The 7,310-nt window shown below is 39.9% G+C and overlaps 1 long non-coding RNA gene across 1 annotated transcript; it reads right to left on the bottom strand.

Moving 5' to 3' along the window:
* Positions 1-4,308: 4,308 nt before the first annotated feature.
* LOC108958365 lies at positions 4,309-5,331 on the bottom strand. Its single transcript, XR_005549666.1, has 2 exons — positions 5,250-5,331; positions 4,309-4,477 (listed from the first exon to the last, which is right to left on the bottom strand). It is a non-coding gene; the product is annotated as an uncharacterized LOC108958365 (long non-coding RNA).
* Positions 5,332-7,310: the final 1,979 nt, after the last annotated feature.

Here is a 7,310-nt window from a genome sequence, read left to right as displayed (position 1 = left end):
CTTAGAACCAGCCTAAGATCGGCTTGGTTCTTAGTTCCAAGGTCAAAATTGCCAATTCTACCCAAGAATTGACATAAATAGGTTCCTCGGGTTGAACGGAAAATTGAATTATGGTCTTCACCATGAATAAACAACCACATATCTATTTCACCAAATATGCCATGAAGTGAAAAGGTGGAACTATTACACTTTATTGTAGGAATTTAATTTTTTTACACAAAATATAAAAAGTGGACTAATTTCCAAGTAGAACCAAGAATCAATGGGATCAAGAAGCACTAGTTCCATAACCAATCGATTTAGTTCCCAGTATCAAAAATTTGAAAACTGAACTAGACCTACTCGAGATTGTCATGATTTTGAGTGTAAAAGGTGGAATAATAAATATCATAACATCCGTTTCCACTACATATTTCCATTTCAATCTCTTGCATAATCTATTAAGTCTATAGAATACAAGAAAGCTAGAAGAGTATAATTAACTAGTTAACTGCTAATTTAACTCACTATTACTCTACTCGGGCGTCGGGAGACTTTGCACCTACATTGAGGACAAAGAGGTAAAGGGGTAGCCAAGTCTTTGTCTAATGCTCTGTTTCCAATGCTTGTTCCTGTGGTTTAACGTAGCGGAAGCGTTAGCCAGTCAAGCGCGTCACGGGAGGACTTCGAGATCGGACTGATCTAATCCCACCTTTGAGAAAGATCAGAAAGATTTTTGGAAAGTAGCAGCCAGCGTAGTAGCTAAAGCGGCTTACGATCTCAGATTGTGCTCTTGCTAATGCTACTCCTAGTCCCACCCACACGGAAATGCCTGCTCTCTCCTTCTTAGCCCGTTATATATTCAAATCCTTTGTGGGCTTAGCGACACGACTACCTCATCCAAAAATCTTGTCAAATAGCCAAAAGTTGCATGTACAGTCCAATTGACCGAAACTATCGTAAAGAAGCAACTGTTCGTCCATTGAATCGCAGGAAAGTCGGTGCCAAGAAATGTGCAAGGCGTCCCCTTTTTTATTTCCTTTCTTAAAGATTTGCATGTACAAACTGCCAATTTGGGAGCTACATCATGGAAGCAAGAAGACCGAAGAACGGCTGAAGCCACTGAACTATTTCTTCCATTGCATAAACATAAGCAGATTATTAATTGTGTATGCATATGCATGTACGCGCATGTACCCCATGCATATGCATGTATGCGCATGTACCCCATGCATATGCATGTACGCGCATGTACCCCATTCGACGCTCTTCTCTAAGCTCATCATGCACTTCTTTACGTGCTCTCAAAGCATACCCTCTACTGGACAAGTGCTGGTTGACAGGCTTCAGCTCCTTACGGACAAACTCTAAGTCCCTTCCTTTCTGTATACATCTAAATCAGCATGAGTATTGCTGTATCTTTGGGCCAAGTAGGTCTGACATACGATGGGAGGAAGTTTGCACGTGAATCAATTTTGAAGAAATTTAGTTTAGGATCTGATGCTGGCGTAAATTTGGTGATTTGCACCATGTCTAATAACAACTGAAGTCTCGATCAAGAAACAAATAAAAACTAATAACTGGAGTAGCTATGATAAATAAACACCTAGATCCCCGCTCGCGAAATGGTTCCAACCCCATGTGAGCATGCGACGATCGTATCAATTGATCAAATAAGGTACAGCTCAATGCCTAGTTCCAGAATAAACATTTTTCTTCATGAAACATGGAGTTAAAACTTAGAGGGAGTCCTCTTAACATAAACAAAAAGTCCAGGCATATGAATTTGGATCATCCTTGGACACGCAATATTTACTTCGACGTTCACGTGCAAAGCAGAGCATCAACACTCAAACAAAATGCATAAAGTCAGTCATTTGAATCAGGGAGGAGAAGAACTAGATCTTAGGGCCGAGATTTGACATCATAAGAAATACAATAGCGACATGTTGATGATATATAAGAAAGAAACTGATCCACGGAAGACAGCTTACTTGGGAGGATTTTTCTCTGACATACATGTTGGCAAACACTGGACGAGACAATCATGGTTAGGCTCCAGGAAGAAAGCAATCTGCATTTCGTGAGAACATGAGCATAAATAATACTTTTAACAGAGATTTTAGCCCCCCCAAAAAAAAAAAAAAACTCATCAAGAAAAGAGAAGTTAGTGGATGAAATATGCAAACAAGGGAAAGAAAAACAATTAGAATTCTTTTCCAGAAAGTAATGTGAATTATCCCTGAAGAAAATCTCGAGTTGAGAGGAAGTCCTAAGAGTTTAATCACCTTCTCAACCGACTTGCCACTAAACCGTGATCTCAAACCTAGTACCACTTTCCAATCAGCTTACAACTGTCTTAGATTGGCTTCAATTATACTCTACTCTTCCTAGTACCCTAACCAATCGGATTTTTTTCAATAGACTCGACAAGCTTCAAATTTCTTTTGATGGCTTTTGCTGAATTTTCCAAAACAAGAAAAGAAATGCACAGGCGTGGGGAGAGAGCCAAAAGGCCTAAGAGAATACAGTTCTTGACCGTTCCCTACAACTCGATGGAGCGTGGACCTGATTGCAAAAGCAAAACAAAAGTATAAATTAGTATAAATTTGACAAAAAGAAGCAAAAAATCAGCAAGTCAAATTCTTAAAAAAAAATAATAGAGAATGACCTTGCTAATTATGGAGAATTGCAGGACACCCATAAAATTAATGCGAAAAGCTCATTTCCTATATTACTAAACACATCTTGAAGCATGATGACATTGCATGTTAAGCCTTATCTGTGGTCAGCAATCGCAGAACACTTACAAGGATTAGTATCGAAAACTTGACCAATAAGAGCAATAATAACAAAAACCTTTTCTGGTTTATTATTCATAAAGTGGACTCTGTGTAGAAAGTAATGCAGGTCAGCAACATATCATTCCATTTCAACAACTGTGTTTAACTTGGACTTTTTCCCCATGGCAACTCGGCCAGTAACTAGGCAATGTCAAGAGCAGATACCCTTGCACTACTAATGGGCTACTAATATCAACAAGAGCCAAGAGGGTACAACAGAGGAAATTCTGGTGGAGTTTGGGAAAGGTTACCAATCTATAGTAGCTTGCTTTAGAAAATCTCCAACCTTCATATTCAAAGCTTTCCCCATGCCACATTATTTGGATAGACTTCTATTAAAGCATATTACCTGAAAATACAATTGCTCCATCGTTCTAGCATATCACCAAGATTCACTATGAACGCTCTGTACCAAATAGCCATGGAAGAATGTTACTTTTCAGGATTATTGTGAGGTTGTTATGTTCTGTTGAAAAGTAATGTGGAATAAAAAAGATGCTTGAGCAATGAGATATTCTCTCCCGAAATTTTTCCCTCTCAAACTTCTTGCAACTGGACATATATCGTGAGACAGGTTCTAATAATTGTAGAATGTGTATAATGCTTGGTAGTTCTATGACCGTGGACCTGCACATGATTAATCAGGAAAGAATGGTAGAAAACCATCTTGTGAGTTGTCTGAGGGTGTTTGAGAGAGAGAGAGAGGGAGGAAGGGAGGATCATCATCAAGGCATCAAAAGGATTAAACTGATCGAAGTTATTATGTAAACTTATTCAGATGCAAATCACAGATAGGAAAGGAGAAGTGGATGAGGGCATCTCTCTAAGTTTCTGAATTGAAACCCATTTTTATCACCCATCTGACAACAATAGTTTCTCTCTAAACGGGCATATCGCTGCCTTCATATGAACAAGAACTATAGTAGCAGATCAGGGTCAGACAGACAATGATGTTTGTCAAAAAGTTGTGACTAGTCTGGGGTAGTATCCCACTCAACATCGGCATGAAGCAATCTTCCAATAATGCGTATAAGGGAAACATGTTATCGTATACATGCTCCAATAAATCAAAAGTACCAGATTAAAAGCAAAGTTATTCCAAGTTAAATTTGTAATCCACAAATCACTAGAATGAAAATCCTAACACAATGGCTTCCACCAAAAGTGTCCAAGTTACTCTAAATATGAGATCTCGAACATATTCATCTCAAGTTCTGTTGGGCTTTACCCTTTCAAAGGTTGCACATATTCCCATGCCTGAGGTTTAGCATCCTTGTTCTCGCGAATCTGAATAAGTTTAAAAGGTTCCCTGCATTATAACCATGCCTAGAGTCTGCACCAACAGTTTTACAGGAGAATATTCATACTTGGAGACCCGGGACATCATCTGTTGCTAACAAGGTAATAAACCCAAAGTCCGAATGTGCCCCAGCTCCATACATCCCTTTAGAGGGATCTGAGATTAGACCTATCAAGAGGATGAGAAGAAAGAATTGTCGGCTTTATTTTGTAGTTCATTGAAATAAAATCTACCTTCATAGTGCAACAAGCGCAAGATCGGAATAGGCTTGCCGAGTATTTCTGGCATGTCAAAAAAATCAGCCTCCAGATCAAGTGCTAGAGCAATGATCCTTGCAACTACTTTCGCCACATTTCTGATGAGAATATTCACAAATCAAAAAATTACCAAATTAACTACCATCACTTTTTTATATCAACAGGTTGCACTTGATCTTGCCACATTGATCATCTAGGCATTACTCTTGAGATATAATCAGATACAAAAGTCAACTGATTGGAAGATCCTATGCAATGAAAACTGTGACTACAATATCAGCCTTACCACTATAAGTAGACATTTGAGTTGAGGCTCTTGGTCAGTGTGATTAATAGTAAATCTTGACAGCTGAAAATATTTTATTCAAATTGCGGCAGGGTAGCTTTTGAACAATTTCCTAGAAATTGTTGAATGAGCAGTTACATATAACTTGAAGAGATTTACACTTTGGCCAACATAGAATGAGAGCCCAAGAGAGCTTAAGCAATTTGGCAGTCAGGGGCAATTTAACCCCCTTGGGCATTAAGGGAACTTAGCAAAATTTGATGCAACAGGAAGGGGAAGATGGTCACACCATTAGGATACTGGAAAAGGCCCAAATTTCCAGTCAAAGAAACAGAACATCTCTGTATTATCTTTTACTCAGATTAAATAATCTTTCACATCTTGCAACTCACAACAAAATTTAATGCCCGTGGCTCTTTATCATCCATAGCAAAAACTCATAATGCCTAACTATGAAATTTCTCCATTGTCTGCCTCCATCTTGGCAATATCTCTATTGAAAACACAACAATGAAACCAAAATAAGTACATATCACCAGCAACAATTTGAAGTTGCACAGATATCATATCAAGCAACTGGTTACCCTCAGAAGGCCAGAGGTTTGGTCCAAAATGAGGCTTCTGTGCATCAGGATCATCCTCTGGTACTTCCACTCCTATGTAGTATCCCTCCCTATAATCTCCTATAAAACGTCCGCGGAATCATTGCTACTCGACTGATCTTCAGAAAATGATAACCATAGAAATAATAACAAGTTTCATCTAAATCCTTGTTGTATTACTCATGGTTTTGTGTTAGCACTTCAAATAACTCGCTCCTATTTCTGTGTCAGCTCTGGTGAAGTATCCTCGCTCCTCCCAGAATAGAATTACAACCAGGAATAATAACCAACTAATTGCATCTTCCTTTTCTAAGAGCTGCTACTCAACCACCAGCCACCAGCTGATTACAGGAAGCTATCAAAATCATCAGCTGTTAATCTAAATCCACTATAAGCAGCAAAATCTTCAGTAATCTGACAACAAAAAACGGAACAAATGAATACATCTGACACAAACTCTAAATCTGATTCCCAGCATCGAGGACCTCATCCAGCAGAGGAGTGCGGCCTCTGTGCTTCTCGTTCCCCAACAGCTTCATCTTCTCGCTCAAGGGCAAGCCAAAGAACCACCTGCTCTGGACGAAGACATCCTCCATTAAATCCTGGCTGATTCCGTGATTGATCACGTGGAAAAAGCCAGAATCCAAGCACGCCTGAGGCCAACGGATCGAATTCAACCGCTCAGCATCGTCACGAATAAAAAAACCTTAGCTTCCTCGGTTCCGGTACCGGTAATCGAATCGGAACATCGGAAAGCTGGATTTCCACCGGACTGCCCAGAACGGATACAACCTGGGTGCAGTTGTCGTACTCGGCCTTTGATACTTCGGCCACGTTGTGCGTCCCCGTCCAATTGAAAGCTGAAATCAATATGCTCATTTCATTAATGATGCGACGCACAAAATCGATACCACTGTAGACATTACACAATAAGTCATGATTGGAACTTGATTCATCCTCACATTTAAATGCAAATCGCTTCACTAACTGCCCGACAAATTAAATGAAATAGAAAACCTTGTATATGTAAGAGGAATAGGAAACAAACGAAGCAAAAAGAACAAGGTAAAACGAGGGGCTTATACATAGCTTGTCGCCAACCATGAAAGTCTTGGAGGCAGCCCAAGACTGGTAATAAGACACGTTGGAGGGGACGGTCCACCCCAATCTATCTCCGACCATGTATGTCGCTGCTGCCACCGTGTCGACCTCCATGAATCCCGCCACGATCATCGTGATCAACCACGCCATCAAATTCATGCAAGTTGCCATCTTCATGTGCTCCTTCAGGTCGCCCTCTGCTATGCAGCTCTCCTTTTAGTCGAGCCTGCCTTCTGCTTCTTCCGATCGCAATGCGTGCGGATCCTTGTTTTTATAAGGTGGGAGAGGAGAGAGAGAGAGAGAGAGAGAGAGAGAGAGAAGGAGATATTATTGTTAAATGTCCTTTTGCCGAACCACATCAACAATGTAATAAAGAAACACTCAGATCTATGGGCCTAGGAGCTGTGTTCAATTCATAGTCTGTATAATTTCGATTGATTTTCCGCCAATTTTGTTGATTTTTCTTGTTGGTATAGGTGATATCTCAATCATCCGTACTCACCATGCACCATTAATACATTAACCTGAGATATGATTAATTATGTTGCTTTTGAATTACTCGTAAAAGGAAGGTCTTTTTAATCTTTTACTGTGTTTGAGAGGTGTCTACTACTCGATTCCTGATGCAGTAACTTTCGTTAAGGTTATGTTTTTGTCCGATCTTGATCAAAGGAAATTTTCTCAAATCAAAACGTGGGTAAATCAGTGACATGTATCACTATATTAACATGAAAAACACAGCGCCGCAATCACTCTTATCTCTTTCGCCCATGGTCCGGAGGCGGATACGCCTCTGATGTTGGTGATGGTCAGATGAGCGGGCAGTGAGCACAGCAGAGGGACAGCGGCGGTAGGGGAATAAAGGGGTATAGACCCATCAGTTCATGTAACTTCATTTGTAGAATCATTTCCAAAATCCTTATGAATAGGCTCAAACGTTTT

This window comes from Eucalyptus grandis, chromosome 3 (assembly GCF_016545825.1).
Source record: "Eucalyptus grandis isolate ANBG69807.140 chromosome 3, ASM1654582v1, whole genome shotgun sequence".
Taxonomy (NCBI): domain Eukaryota; kingdom Viridiplantae; phylum Streptophyta; class Magnoliopsida; order Myrtales; family Myrtaceae; genus Eucalyptus; species Eucalyptus grandis.
The sequence above is the reverse complement of the archived record's forward strand: the minus strand, read 5'-3'. Positions and strand labels throughout refer to the sequence as shown.